This window comes from Diceros bicornis, chromosome 19 (genome assembly GCF_020826845.1).
Source record: "Diceros bicornis minor isolate mBicDic1 chromosome 19, mDicBic1.mat.cur, whole genome shotgun sequence".
Taxonomy (NCBI): Eukaryota; Metazoa; Chordata; class Mammalia; order Perissodactyla; family Rhinocerotidae; genus Diceros; species Diceros bicornis.
In genome coordinates, this window is record NC_080758.1 from 26,602,149 (window position 1) to 26,618,080 (window position 15,932).

Sequence of the window (15,932 nt, forward strand, 5' to 3'; positions counted from 1 at the left end):
GCCTGAGGTCACCAGTAAGACAGGGCCCGAGACAGGGCCAGAACTGTGGCCCACAGAGAGTCAGGGTCAGTGACCAGAGAGGTCATTCTGCCCAGCCCTCCTCTGGTGTCTGCGCGCCCTCTACATCTCTCATGGTAGAGCCAGACTTAGTGTGAGTGTTTGCAATGATGGAGCTCACTACCGCCCCCAGCCTGCCTGTTCCGTCTAGTTGGCAGAGAGTTCCTCCTGAGAGTGAACAAAATCTGCCTCCACATTACCCCATGTATGGCCAACAGTGAGGCCCAGAAAGGTTAAGCGCCTTGCCTGAAGCTGCATAGCCAGCGTCAGGAGAAACACCACCAGGCTCATCCCGGGTCTCCCTCTGCACACTTGTCCCCTTCTGCTCTGCTCTCAGTGCAGCAGTCAGAGGGGTCTCACTCAGCTTGAACCCAAAGTCCTACCGTGGCCCATAGGGGCCTGTGTCATCTGCTCGCTGCCTCACCAAAATCACCTCCTACCTCTCCCTCCCTGGCCCCTACCGGTCTTCCTTCTGTTCCAGAAAGATGCCCACCTCTTTCCTGCCTTGAGCCTCTGCCCAGGCCATTCTCTCTGCCCAGGACTCCCCTCCCCAGCTGTCCCCAGCTCTCGACATCACCTCCTCAGAACCTCGCCGACTGTCCACCTGAGGCGGCCCCTCCCCATTATCCCTGACTTCAGCTCCTTGCTGGCTTCTTTCACAGCAAATCATCGTAATTTGATCCTTTAAACTTGTTCTCTGTCCTCAGCAAATCATTACCACCCTGTGCCCTTGGGCTCTCCTCACAGGTGGGTCCCGAAGACCCTGACCTGTCTTCAGAATGTTCCAAGCTTCTCTCTGGAGCATCTATAAAGCCAGCCACTACCTGGGAAGGTGGCGAGGTCCCCATCAGCAGCGAGGCTCAGGAATGGACTAGTTGACTGCTGAGCCCCTGTGGGACTTGATGTGACTGTGAGCCGTGGTTCTACATTTCCCTGGTCTATTGTTCAAAGACCATTGTTGCACGCATTTATGATTCTGCCCCTCGAGTTTTCTTTCTCCCTGCGTCCAGCCACCCTACATGGATACCTTTCCCTCAGGCTTCCTGTCTCTTCCCTTTTCTCACCCTACCCTCGTCCCCAGACCCCCACTTCGCCCTGCCGTGGAGCCACAGTCCTAGTACTGGGTGCTGTTTCTCAGCATGGACCACACCCAGGACAAAGCCAACTTCCCCCACTGGCACTGGCCATCTCTCATAGCCAAGCTCTGAGATGACATAAATCAGACGCTCTTGTCCCCTGGGGGTGGGTCTGGGGGAGTGGCACAAAGGGGGTGAGGCAAGCAGAGGATCTGTCCCCTCACAGGCAGCTCAAGGGTCCTGCCTTCTATGAGCATTGTTCTCAGGGTCGCCCCTCCTCTGCAGCTGTGCCAGCCCCAGCTCACATGAGGACAGGACTTCACCACACTCTCGAGGACCCCTCTCTGCTAAGGCATTTGGGGACCCCCAAGTCTGGTCTATACCAGGCTAAATCCACCAAAGTGGTGAGAAGCCAGGCCCCCTTCTTCCTGAGATGTTCTGGATCCTACTCCCGATAGTGTGTGGGACTCTTGAACACGCACATACATACTTACACATATGCACACGTGCATGTTTGTTCACATATGCATGTGTGCATACACATGAACAAGACAGCATGAGCTGGACTCATGTGAGAAAATAGATACATCTTCCTGCCCACAGCGAGGAGAACTTTTTACAGAGTCGTGGACACCATGTTACCACTGTTCTGAATGAAAGAGCTCACCACCCACAAGGGGAGATTTGGGCTCTACAGATTGCCTGGATCTGTTTTTTTTCCTTGAAGACTTTAGATATGGTTATCTGGCAAAGCCCACTGGAGAATGAAGCCAATATGAAGGAAATGAGAAAATATATCATTTGGGTGCCTGGATCCAGCTGTGCCTGAAGTCATATATACCCTTGGACTTTTCAGTTCAAATAAATTTCTCCCTCTCTATTTTTAAATTTTTGCTTAAGCTCATGTGAGTTGGATTCCCGCCGCTCAAACCCACAGCAGTCCTGACTCACGTGTTTGTAGACTCACCTTGACCTCCTCCCTTCTGACTGCTGCCTGGTCACACACTACACTCAAAACATCACAGACACCAGAGTCAGAGGAGAGCTTAGAGCTCAATTTAACCTAGCTGTTGGGAGATCTGGGGAGCTTGTGGCCCAGAGAAGGAGAAGGACTCATCCCAGGCTACACCGTGACATTGAACCCCACTTATTTTCCTCTTTTATTACATATCTTTTAGTTTTGTTGTGATATTCTACTCTGGGCAACAGCCTGAAAAAAAAAAAAAAAGATTAAACAAAATTACCTAGGAAGCTTGTTTAAAACACAAGTGTTTGAGCCCCATCCCTAGATAATTTGGATCAGGCTGTGTCCAGGCTGTCTAGGGGTAGTTGACCAGAAATGGGAACGACCAGACTAGATGACTCAAAGGTGCCTTCTCCCTTGAGTTCTATGAGCTGTGACCCCACCTCAACCTCCAGAGCCCCAGCTCAGCCTAGACATGACCCTCACTACCCTACAGCTCACGTGCACAGCACTTTACAGTGTAGCCTGACTGTTCTGCAGAAGCTCAGCCCCATAAGAGCAGACTCTTGATAATAACAATGGTCATTTATTTGGCGCCTGCAGTGTACCAGATGCTTTTCCTACCTCATCTTGTTTCGTCCCCTCAGCAACCTTGCAGGGCTGTTACTGCCCCCGTTTTTTGAATGAGGAGCGTGAGGCTCAGAAGGGGAGGGCGACTTGCTCACAGCTGCACGACAGGAAGGGCAGAGCTGGGAAGTAAACCCACCTCTGCATCCTCGCAGACTGAGAACGGCTGTTCCAGCTCGCGGCCTCCTGGGGGCAGCAGTGAGCTGCATTCTCCTGCCCCCGGTGCCCCCAGCCCCCAGCAGGTGCAGGGGAATGCCTGGCGGCTGCTGCGCTCCCAATGCTGGGCTTGGTGCTCCGGGCGCACTTTCGCCATCAGTCCTCACGACGACCGCGGGAGGAGGTTCTGAGAGCCCCATTTGCTAGCCAAGGAAACAGGTTTGGAGAGGGGAGATGGCTGGCCCAGGTCTCACAAGGATAGAAACCGGGCATTTGGGTTCCACCCGCGTGGCACCGAGGCCAGCTGGCGGGGCAGGAGAGTCCTCGGGCGGCAACATCCTGTTTATCTCTCCGCCTCGCTGTTTGAGTTGGTTGGAACGCCTGTGCGTTGGGCCCCTGTCAACCCGGAAAAGGCCACAGGAGACCCAGATGGTGCCCACTTGGCATCAGGCTGGGGAGTAGTGGCAGAGGGCTCGGGGGCATCCTGTCTCCTCTGCCCACCCACCTGCACTAAGCCAGGACCTGGTGGGCCTGTCCTTCATAGGAACATGGCCAGGGTGAAGGATGGGGCAGGACCGGGGGCGCAGGAGCTAGTTTCCTCATTGACCGTGGTGCCATCAGAGCCCAGAGCAAGGAGAAGGTGGCAGCACGGGTCCCCAAGCCTGGGGCTGGTACCTGGAGAGCCCAGTCCAGTAGACCTTTGCCGGGTGGCCTTGGACCATCATCAGGCCCCCCTCCTTGGCTGCCTGGCACCCAGTTCCACAAACATGAGGCCCCTCTTCCTTGAGCTGTGGGGTGCAGAGCTGAGGGCTGTGCTGAAATCTCGTGAAGACAGTTCTTCCCACCCCAGGAACACAGCCCAGGGGGCTGAGTGTGACCAGTGACCTTAGACCTGGTGTTGGCCCCAGGCCTCAGTTGCCTCAATCTGTAAACACGCCCATTCCTGGATCCCAGTGGAAAATGGAAATCTGAAGGGCTCCAAAGGGGCTCTGAGGGTTGAGGTCAGAGCCTGGCTCCAGGGTTGGTCAGGCCTGGGTTCGAATCCTCTCTCTGCCCATTGCTGGCTCTGTGACCTGGACAAGGGGTGTCATCTTGCTGAGCCTCAGGTTTCTTATCTGTGAAATGGGACTCACAACAGGACTTACCTCCCTGGGGTGTCTGAGGATGAAGTGGGATAATGAGTGTGAACGAGTCAGCACGTGGTGTGTCCTCCATACTCGGCAACAGCAACGATGACGGCGACTGTAATTACGCTGGTTTCTGGTCACTACGCTTCTCTCTGCCTCAGTTTTCCCATCTGTATATTGCCCCGCTCCGCAGGGTTGTTGAGAAGAGTCAATGAGGCAGTGCATCCCATACGCTGAGTGCTCAGTCAATGGAACTACGCTTCTTATTTTTGTGTGTAGGGAAGACCTGATGAGCTAAAATGAGTTCGGGCCTCCTGTATGCCAGTGTCCACCAGTTCTGGCTCTGCCTACTGCTGCTGTGTGACCCTTGGCAGATGCATTTCCTCACAGAGCCTCAGTTTCCCCTCCTGCGCCAAGTTAGGGAAGTCGGAGAGCTGTGGTCTCCTGTACGACTCGGGTCGATTGCAGGGACTGGATGCAGCGTTCCGCGGAGAAGCCTCTGAGGCGGCTCCCGGGCGGGGAGGGAAGCATTGACTAGCGACGTCTGCCACAAGTCCAGGACGGGCCGGCGGAACTCCATGTGCCGGCCAGTGTGGACAGGGGCTCTCGAAAGGTGCCCCCAGCCAGGCGACGGGCTCATCTCCACTGCACGTTCACGGACTGTGGGGCTCCGGCACCTGCCTGCGCTGGGGGTGGAGGAGCCCCATCCAGGTTCTAGCCCGGCTCTGAGAATAAGCTGCTTCGTGACTCTGAGTAGGATGCTTGTTCTCTCACGAGGCCTCAGTGTCCTGACTACAGAAGGAAGGGAATACGCGGGACGGAGGCTCCCTGCCAGACAGCCAGCTCCCTGGGGGCTGAAAGGGGTAAGGAGAGGCTGGGGCTCCGTGCTACGTTCCCGCCAGCTGGAGCAACCCCCCTTCTTGCTCTGAGCAGGAATCCCAGCAGTTCCTTGGGCACCGTGATAACCAGCCCCTCTCTGAGGCCACGGGGCATCATCCCCAGGGCCTGGCACACAGCAGACACTCAATATATGCTTATTACAGCCTGCAGAAGCATTTTTTTCCTTATTGCACACATTTTTTAATCCGTGCATTTTATAAGCCTGGTCTTGGAGTCAGCTTTTGGTGTGTATCCCAGCCCTTCCCCTTGTTGGCTGTGTGACAGCAGGCAAGTGTCCTAACCTCTCTGAGCCTCTTTTTTTGCCATAAAACGAGAATCAGAAGAGCTGCTGGGAGGATCAAACGAGGACACGTCGGTAGAGAGCCCAGCCCAGGCCCTGCTGGAGAGGGCTCCGTGAGTAACAGCTACCGTCACTCTTGCTACTGCGACGAATAGTAGTGGGTGGGGACCTCGCAGAGCATTTGGGAGCCCAGGGAAATTGGGAGGGTGACAAGGGGCAGTGTGTGCAGTACTTAAAACACAAAAGGCCTGGGTTCAAATCCTGGCTCTGCCACTTACGAGCCCTGTGACCTTACCCTCTCAGAGACTCGGCTTGCTCACCTGTAAAGTGGGCACAATGAGTGGACCTGCCTCCTGGGACCCGTCTGAAGAGCACGCGCGTTAACACACGGAAACCCTGGGAGCACTCTCTAAGGGTTTGCTGTTCTTGCTCTCCCACGTGAACAGGAGCTCCAGGAGGCTGGGATTCTCTCTGGTTTGTTCCCTGCTGGGTCCCCAGTGCCATCACGGTGCCCCGTTCAGTAAATGCTCCCGAGTTTTGTTCTTATACATGGATCAGGGAGCTCGCCCACAGGCGGCCTCCCTCGAGGGAGAGCGCTGTTGCCGTTCCGCCCCCCCCAGACCTCCGCACTTCCAGTACGGTAGACCCACCTCCCCTCTCCCCGGCCCCTCCTTGCTCCCGGCGACCCTAGGTGTGTGTAGTGGCTGACAGCGTGGGCTTCTCCCTCAGCTGTGTGGCCTGGGGTATCCCTGGCCTCTCTGGGCCTGTTGTTTCTCTGCTCTGGGCGCCCATGCCAGGCTCAGTGCTTCTCCAGTTGCTGTGACGGTGCAGTGAGAGGACTCCAGGCTGGGGCTGGCACAGGCTGGGGTGCGGCAGGGCCCCTTCCCGCCCAGACCCCCCGGGGCGTGGGTGTGCAGGGGCACACAGAGCATCCTTGGTGCTGGGTGGGGAGGCCGGTACTCTCAGAGGCCATCCGAGGTCCAGGCCGCTCGTCTGAGTCATCCCGAAAGAGAAGCCGAGACAGCTCTTCCTGGGTTCCGCCCCGCGCCCCTCTCCAGGGCACAGGCCACCTCCTTGCATGGGAGGTATTTGCCTTTCAGGGACAGAGGCCCCAGCCGTGAGGGTTGTGGAATACACTTCTCATTGAAAATCTCCAGCGAGGCATTAAGGATTAGCTGTCTCAGGCCTGGGACATGTCACCTCGCGTGACTGCCAATTCCCGGCCGTGGCAGCTTCCTGGTCCCGCTGACACAGCCCTTAGGCTCCGAGCTGGTATCTGAGCTGGTATCTTTTTCCAAACACAGCTTGGCTCCCTGGCAAGAAAGATCCTAGAAGGTCATTCAGCCTGCTGAGACCAGAGAGGGTGAGCAGCAGGGCTGAGGTTGCCCAGGGGCGGGGGCCTGGGCTGAGGCTCTGCCCACAGGCTCCCCTCCCTCCCCCTTCCCCACTCAATGACAGATGTGTGGATGTGCACCCAACGCCCCTCCATCAAATGAAATTTCCTTATTTTACCACAAAACGGCTAAAAAGATTGTCACTTTGCTCTTGAAATCAGTCAGGCACAAATAATTCACCCGATTTATAATAGGCCCCCGTTTCTCCCGTTTAAACTGCCTACTCAGGAATCCTTAGCAAATAAGAAAGATGAGCGTAACAAATGTTTTCAAACATACTGTCAATTTTTATGACTGCTAAATATAACAATTGATAAAGTTGTCATAATGTTATAGTCTCAAGACCTTTAATTAGACTTCTGGCAATTTCGACATTTCTCTGATTTTGGAGGTGACACATTTTGTTTTTTCGCTCTCAAACATTTTCCCAAGCCTGAGCTCTGGGTCTGGAACATGTGTTGGGTTAAATAGCTCCCCCTGCTCCTGGCCCTAGAAAATGGGGAGCTACTTCCCACAGAGTGACGGGCGGATGGGGGCTCCAGGGAAAATTCCACACTCAGCTGGAAGGGTCTGACTCCTTCCCTGAGTCCCTTGAAGTCTGGGCACCTTGTTTTTTTTTTAACCTGAGGTCCCCCAGAGCTGGCAAAGGGTCAGGTCTAGAGTAGGAATCAGTGATGTCTGTGGGAAGAAAGAAAGGAGAGAGGATGGAGAGAGGGAAGGAGAGAGGGAAAGAACGAGAGAAGGAGAGAGGGAGGAAGAGAGAGAGACAGTAGGAGAGGAGGTCAGCTCTGTCCCATCAGACCAGGAGACCTTTGGGGGCAGGGACTACATCATCTGTGCGGTCCCTGCGCCCAGTGCAAGACCTGCCTTGGCTGACTATCTGAATGAATGAATGGGCAAAAGAATGAGGTTTGAGTGAGCTCTGAGTCCCTCCCTGGTCTTAGCTGACCTCCCAGAATTTGACTTCTTTTCTGTCTGCATCCTGTGTCATCTTCCAGATCCCTCCTGCTGAAGTGAACTGGACCTCTCATCCATCTATCTATCCCTTCATTCATTCATTCACTCATTTGTTCATTCATTTAACAAATGTAAATTGTTTTGTGCTGGGACCACTTGTCCATTCGATAACCATTTATTGGGCACCTCCTGAGTGCCAAGCCCTGTGTTAAAGTCAAAGACGAATGGATCTCAGTCCTTGTCCCAGAGAAGGGCCACCCTCCAGGGCAGTAGATGAGCCACTGCGATCAGCTCACAACTGGTGGGAAAGAATGGTTTCATCATTTACTCTTCCAAACAACCAGGGGCAAAGACTATTTTATCCCCATTTTATAGACAAGGCAACTGAGGCACAGAGAGGTAAAGTGAATTGCTCGGGGTCACATACCCAGGAAGTGGCTGAGCTGGGATTTGAACCCAGGTAGCCTGGTCCCAGAGTCCATGCTCTGGGCTGCTTTCATTACACTGTCACTCATGTCCTAATAATTGGCACCTCCTTGGCCTGAGTGAGTCCTTCAAGGGCAGGAAGCTCTCTGATTCATCTCCATTTCCCTGGCATCACTCAGCCCAAAGTCTGTGTCGGAGGAAACACCCCACAAAAGTGTGTTGATTGAAGAAATGTGTGTTAGCCCTTTCTCCTCTGCTAGATTGGGGTTCCTTAAGGCCAGGGATCACGGCTCTGCCATCTTTGTGTCGCCAGCAGCCAGCCTAGGGCCTGGCTTGTGGTGGGTCCCAATAAACACTATATTGAATTAAAGTGAAAAGAGTGAGTTAATTGACGGGATGACTGACTGGCTGAATAGATGAAGGTAGGGGATAAGATCCAGAATTCAGCAAGAAAAATCCAGAATCCCATCCTTCCCTCCTTCCCTAATTCCCTGCTCCCGCCTTTCCTTCCATCCATCCATCCTTCTCTCCATCCATCCATCCATCCATCTATCCATGCATCCACCCTCCCATCTCTCCTTCCCTCCGTCCATCCATTCTCCCATCCTTCTCTCCATCTACTCATCCCATGATCCATTCGTTCATCACGTATTTATGGAGCTTCTGTGCTGGCCCTGTCCCATACCAGGCTTTGGGCCCCAGAGAGCACTCGTAGGTGCCTCCACCCTCAGACCCCACCAGCAGTGGGTGGAGGCAAACACCCACACTGACGGTTCCTTTCCACAAAGCAGGTGACATTCTTGCAAATGTTCTGTACTTTGAACACCCCATGCAAATGGTCAGAATTTTCCCTCTGGCTGCTTCAGCTGCTGTTGCTGGCACAGAGCCTGGTCCTGATGAAGGCCCTTCATAAATACTGAATTGGGTTGAATTGAGCACTTCAGGACTCGAAGGAGGAAATGATACGACAGTATGGTGTAGATGGAGGCAGATTTTCCATTTTCCAAACGTTGGCAGAATTTCCAAACTCAGGGCAGCTCTGAGTGTGTTTATCTTGCAGGGGCTTTGGTAATTAACCAGACCTCAATTGGAGTCCTAACCCTGTTACTTTCTAGCTGTGTGACCTCGGGCAAGTTACATCACCTCTCGGAGCCTCCACTCCTCATTTGCAAAAGAGGGATCGTGCTGGCTCATCTGCTCAAGTCGGTGTGAGGGGTAGATGAGAGTTAAGCCTGGAAGGCAGTTAGCCCGGTGCCCGCCCGGCACACAGTCAGTGCTCACAGTCAGTGCTCGGCAGAGATGACTCAGTGGTGACATGCCCGGGGGAAGGATTAAGGGTGGGAAAGAGGACAGGCGCTCTATCCTGATCCTGCTTCTGACCAGCTGTGTGATTTGAGGCAAGGCAAGTCAGCTCTCTGAACCTCCTGTCTAAAATCACGTGCTACCCTGGTTAGGAGGGACCAGGGATGCATTAAATAAAAAGGAGAGTGCAAAGAGATCCAGAGCATTATGTGGTGGCCACTCAATTAAAGGGGGAGGACAGAGTCCACGGGAAAGAGCAGAGCTCCCTGCCTTTCCTCATGGGCTCCTGTCTTGTGGGATCTCCCTTCACCGCTGCCCTCAGGCTTCCTCGTCTCTTCTGGACCATTCCCAGGGCCTCTAGCCTCCCGGATCTGCTTTGCATCAACTCCTTCTGGTGCCTAGAGCCAGGTCTAAGGACGTCACATCCCCACGAATCTCCTCACCCTTCAGGGCTCCTCTTTTATGAAACCCTCATGGACCCACCCAGCTGGCCCTTTTCACTTTCTGCCTGTGGTTTTTGAACAGATCTCTTCCTTGCCCACACACACACACACACACACACACACACACACACACACCCAGATTGTCAACTCTGGCAGGCCAAGTTCTGTCTGGGATCGGTCTCTCGTTTCCCACTATGGCTTACACAGAATGAGCTGAAATGTGTTTGTCAATTGCATCTGTCAGGTTTATTTGAGTTGCTTGTAATGGAAAACACAACCCAAGCTGACTTAAGTGTGAAAGGGAGTCCTTGACTCATGTAACTTTCAGGCGCGGCCGAATCCAAGTGCTCAAAGGGAATCTTTGGGACTCTGCTTCTCTCCATGACTTGGCTCTGCTTTCTTCTTCATTGGCTTCCTTCTCAACTGAGTCCCCCCAAAGGGTGGCAGAAATGGCCCCCAGCAGCTCCAGGCCCACACTGTCTCTTAACAACCCAACAGGAAGAGGGCATCTCTTTCCTAACATCTCTTCAAAAGTCAAGGGCTGACCCCCATTGACCCGGCTGGGGTTACATGCTGAGCTCGGAACCAATCGCCGTGGCCGGGGTGAAGGAATACACTGGTTGGCCAATATGAAAACGTTGTACCTGCAGAGAAGGCAGAGGTGCAGGGGTCAGAGGGGCGGGAGGACAGCCAGGGGAGCACGGCCAAGGGAAGAGCTGGCTCCAAGGAGGGGAAAGTAGTGTTGTGCTGTGGTCAAGCACGATGCAGCTGACAAGGGTCCACTGGTTTCCTGCACATGGAGATCGTTGAGGTGAGGGCTGGGTTGTGGGGTGACCGGTGGAAATCAGGTAGGTGGAGGGCTGGGTGTGTCCAAAACAAGCGTGCTGCTCAAAGGGTGACCTGTGACCAGTAGCATCAGCCTCTCCAGGGACCTTGTTGGAAACGCAGGATCTCAGGCCCCAGCCTAGACCAACCCCACCAGAACCTGCATTTTAACAAGAGCCCCGGTGGTTCCTGTGCACCGTCAAGGCTGAGAAGAATAGCTCTGCGGAACGCGGCTATAAAGGAGAAGAGAGGGAAGGAGGGAGCTGGAGGGAGTGGGGCGTCAAGGGAGGGACTTAGATTCTTCCTAAGGAGGGAGAGATGAGCATGTTTACTCCTGCGTTCTGAACAATGAGAGACATTAACTTCCTGCTCACAATGTGAAACTTTGTTACTATTTTGCAGGATGCTGTTTCAGGTTTGCTAAATTCGATTCACATCAACTGTGACCCGAAGGTATTTGCTGCCTGAAGGGATGAAGGTCGTGGTGGGGATGTTTCCTGAGAGCCCTCCACCACAGATCCTCTGCAACTGGAGGACCCCCAGGATCATTTACTGGAGGACCGAGGACACCAGCTGCCGTGGGCCCCGCAGAGACTTCGGGGAGAATGCCAAAGGCCGCTCCACTTCCCTTTTCTCTCCCTTCCTTGTCCCCCCATCTGGCGCCACGTCTCTCCTCCCGTCTCTCCTCCGGGCCCAGAGGGCCCTCGGGTTGTTCACAGACACGGTGCTGGCAAAGGAGGTTGAGAAAATGAGTGCTGTCCTGTGTGTCACTCGGCCAGAATGACCCTGTGAGCCACCAGTGAGTGTGTCTTCAGGCCATGAGCCCATGTGACCCGAGGAGGCCTGGAGAGGACTGACTCGGGGGTCACTTTGTGCAGGGTATGGGAAGACCACTGGGGCCTCGGGGCCCTCCTCTCACTGCGGGTTCCCCATCCCCCAGCCCTGGCACCTCCAGGACATGGTCTCTCGGTTGTCACACTGTGAGATCCCCCCCAGGGCAGAGTCATAGAACCAGGGGGTGGTGAAGGGGCTTGGCTCCATGCATCCCAATTCCTTGTGGTACCAGTGGGGAAACTGAGGCCAGAGCAGCCCAGGGGACTCAGCAAGGACATGGCAGGGCAGTTGTAGGCCAGGACAAGAACCTAGGGGATCTCTCTTCCCTGAGGCCCTGGACACCCCCACCTCCTCCCACTCTCGGCCAGAAGACCTGGGCTTGAATTTCGCTCTGCCTCCTTCTAGCTGTATGGAAAGGGGCCAGGCAGCTAACCTCTCTGAGCCTCAGTTTCCTCATCTGCAAAACAGGGGTATTAGCAGCCACCTCCTGGAATGGTTGTGAGGACCCCAGGAAATGATCCATGCCAGGCGCCCAGCACAAGGCTGGCCATAATAAGCAAATAGCTAAGGTCTATTGACTATCACAATATTATTGCTATTATTAGCCCTCTTCATCAAATGGGGAGACTGAGCCACAAAGAGGTTAAGTATCCTAGTAGACTGAAGAACTGGGATTTGAGCCGGAGTTCTGACTCCCCAGCCCACCCATTTGGTCATTACCGTTTCTCTGAGCCTCAGTTTCCCCGTATTTAAAATGGAGCTAATGATACTGACTTTGAGAGATGGCTCTGGAAATTAGATGCGATCGTGAAAGCCAAGAGCCCAGCATAGTGCCTGGCATAAAAAACGCCGCTTTATACAAACATCTTCATGTTCTGAGTGTAAGAAACGCGGATTAGCAGGGTCATGGCGCCACCTTGTGGTGCAGTCTGGGAACTGCGCCTCCATCACTCAACTTGCTGACGACCCTGGGAGCCCTCCCTGCCCCTGCGTTCCTGTTACTCCTTCTGCAGGGCCGCTGGGGGTGGGGGAGTGTGGGGTGGGGATTACCCTATAGGATAGGTTATAGCTGCACTCCCATTTTGCAGAAGAGGAAACTGAGGTTCAGAGAGTCAGCGGAAGAGCAGGATTTGGACTCTGGTCTACCTGACTCTGAAGCCTGTGCCCTTCATTGTCACCAAAGAGCCGTCACAGGGTCCACCCACTCCCCGAAACACACGACCGCATCACCAGAGTCTCATGCGAAGACAGGGTTCAGGGCTTCAGTTGTGTGGGGTCAGTAGGCCCGACATTCCTGCTCAGTCCCACCCATTGGGAAGGTCCTGGGGTTCCAAGGCCTCTGAGGCCAGGATTCTGACCTTCTGGAATTCTAAATGTGTATTATCTTATTCTTCAATTTTACCTTTTCCAGGCAGGTCCTGAAGTGTACCTTACACACTGAAAAAGCAGCTTTGGAGCAAATTTCTTATCCAGGAAAAGAAGGCAGAGTACAGAGGAGCGGGAGGTGGGCACGCAGGGTTACAGGGTGACAGGCAGCTTCTCCTCTGAGTCCTAAACGCCTTAGAGCCAGTCCTGCAGCCTGGGTCTGTGCGTCTTCCTGGAATGCCATCGCCCTGATGGATGGAGCATCTCAGCTCCAACGGTCCTCAAGAATCCTCAAACTAGGCTGTAAATCAGACCACTTCCAGAAGGGGGAGGGATGGTCACTGCCTGTTCTTCCCCCATTAGAGCATCATGCCTTTGGTTCAGTTCTTAGAGGCTTTTTTCACCTCAATCAGCCCCATGCTGAAATACCTACCCCGGAGAGGTGTTCCATCTTAGCAGTTTTGAGCATATCCAAATCTGAGCTCTAATGAGGAGACTATTTGCGGTTTGGCTGTGGGACAACATTGGTGGGAGATGGGGTCAGAGAGTTCCACAGTGACTCTCCAGGGTTAAACATCCTTACCGTAGTCCTGGCAGGGGTCCTATGCTGATCCTACAGATAAGAGGACCGCTGGGTCTCTGCAACTGACAGCAAAGAGAGACATCAGAAGATGCTACCGTGAGAAAGACCTGTAGTGGCGAGGGTTTTTCCAGAGGCTCCTCTGGCCTCTGGTCTTGTCCCCTCTTGTTTCCCCAACACTCGTCATTGAGGGAAAGGCCTTTAGAGACTGTGCATGTTCTACAGATGGGAGAAGAGAGGCCCAGAGAGAGGATGGGACTGGTATAAGATCACCCAGAGAGTTGGTAGCTGAACTGGGATTTGAGCCCAGGTCTCAGGATGCCCAGGCCAGGGCTCTTTCTGGGCACCTTCTCTGGCTTTTACCATGATCATGGAGAACTCCCAGGGAAGCAGCAAGAGGGCTCACAGATGAGTCAGGCCCTCCCCAGGGAGACTGTAGGCTGCCCCTCCTGCTTGAGGGGGGTCCCGTCTCTTCCCTGCCTCCTGCCTGGGGCCCAATCTTGGACAGAAACCTAGAGGGAGGCAGACGTGACCCGAGGCAGGCTCTGATGACAGTCCGGAAGTTTGGCCAAGAGAGCTCTCCCTCTTTGTCCACCGCCACCACCCCCGCCTCCAGAGGGCATGGGGAATTTTGGAAATGGAATGGAAGCACAGTGGTCAAAAAAAATTCCTTTATGACTCAGAAATCAGATGGCCCCACAGATTCCCAGGAATCTCACCACAATGCTCTTGCCCATAAAGTGGGATAGCCTGGAAACTTAACCTTAACACTAAGAACAACCTCACTTTAACACCAAGGAAAAGGGCTAAGCCAGAAACCCAATGGCAATACCTCCACTATGGGATGAAATATTCCAATTACTGACCACGATAGTGATATATTTTAGGAACTCCATTATGGTAGTCTCCCCTGTGGGGTGGGATATCCCAGGAATTGCACAACGCTAATCATTATGGAGCAGAAAATTTCAGCAATTTTGCTAAAAGATGAATCATTATAGAGTGAGTGATCCCAGGAATCTCATGACAAAACTCTTCATGATGGTGTAGGTTGGTTCAGGAGCTCCACCTTAACACTGATAACCATGGAGCAGGCTATCCCAAGAACTCCACTCTGAGGCTGACCACTGTGGAATGGGCTACTCCAGGAATCTTGCTATAACAAGAATCACTATGGAATGGGATAGCCTAGAATCCCACTGTGACAATAATCACTATGGGGTGGGCTCTCTCAGGAACTCCACTCTAACACTGGTCACTGAGGAGTGGGCTATCCGGGAACCCAGCTTTATATTGGTCAAAGCATGGATTCTGTGTCAAGTGGGTTCTCCAAGGCCCCAAGACTTTACACCTGCTGTCAGAACCCTTGAGAAAGGACTATTCAACACTGAAGAGGAGGGTGGGATTGTGGGACAATGGGAATGAGTATGAGAAGAAAAAACTTACTTTCAATCAGCCAGTTAATGAAAGAGGCTGGGAAGTGTTTGTCCTGGGAAAAACCAGAAAGCCCACATTAATTGAGTACCTACTGTATGCCAGGCTCTGCCTCTCAGTTAATCCTCATAACAACTGTGCAACAAAGGGATTACAGACAAAGAAGAGGAGACTCAGAGACGTGAACGGCTTTGCCCGGGTCATACAGTGGGCTGGTGGCAGAGCTGATCCTAAAATCTGGACTCTTGACTCTGACCTTGGACAGTCAAATGCTGGGAGGCCCAGGACTGTTGGTTCCAAGGTCCTGGAAGGTCCTACTTTGTGGAACAAAGCGCATTCCTCATAATTCAGGACTTCGCCTGAGTAGGGGGGCTGGCAGGATCATGTTAAGGCATAGAAGAAGCTTGGAGGGGATGGATGTAGATGAGGTCACCACGGACCACCCTTCCCACATTCTGGCACCCCCATGTATTATGATGCTGAGTAACTAACTTGACTGTTTTAAATATTTAAATCAAGAGCAAAGAGGAATAAACCACTAATTTTTGAGTTCCAACTCCGTGCTGGACAAATAACCAGACATCTTCTCATCTAATCCTTACACTATATTTCATGCATGCCAAGATACCATTAAGATACGCATTATTTAATGTGCCACTAAGACATTTTTAAAATTGCCAAGTAAACTATGGATATCATTGACTATAAGGCACATGCCAATTTCAGAAATGTTACAATGTGGGGAAGAAGTGTGTCTTGGAAGTGATAATCTATGCTAACTTCGTGTGGGTATGATAACCATCCTCATCTGATAGATGAGAAGGAAGGGGGCTTGCCCAAGGTCGCATGGTCCAGCAGCTGAGCCTGCCTGCCTCCGAAACCATGGCACGTGAGCCTCTCTTGATGGGACAGCTGTGGGCACATTTGCCTGGCCAGGAGATTCCAGCGAGTGATGGGGTGGGGCCACCACTGAGCTAGTCTCGGAGGTGAAGATATGGCTAATCTCAGAAGATTCCTTGGGAGAGAACCAGCTGCTCGTACCTGAAAGTCCAGGTGGTGAAACTGCTCAGACGACAGGGGCACTTGGGAGAGAGCAGAATGGAGGTTCCTAAATGACCCAAGCGAGGGGACATCTGACGAAGAGAGAGGGAGAGAGGTGGCATGGGAAGGGAGGACCAGAGGAGG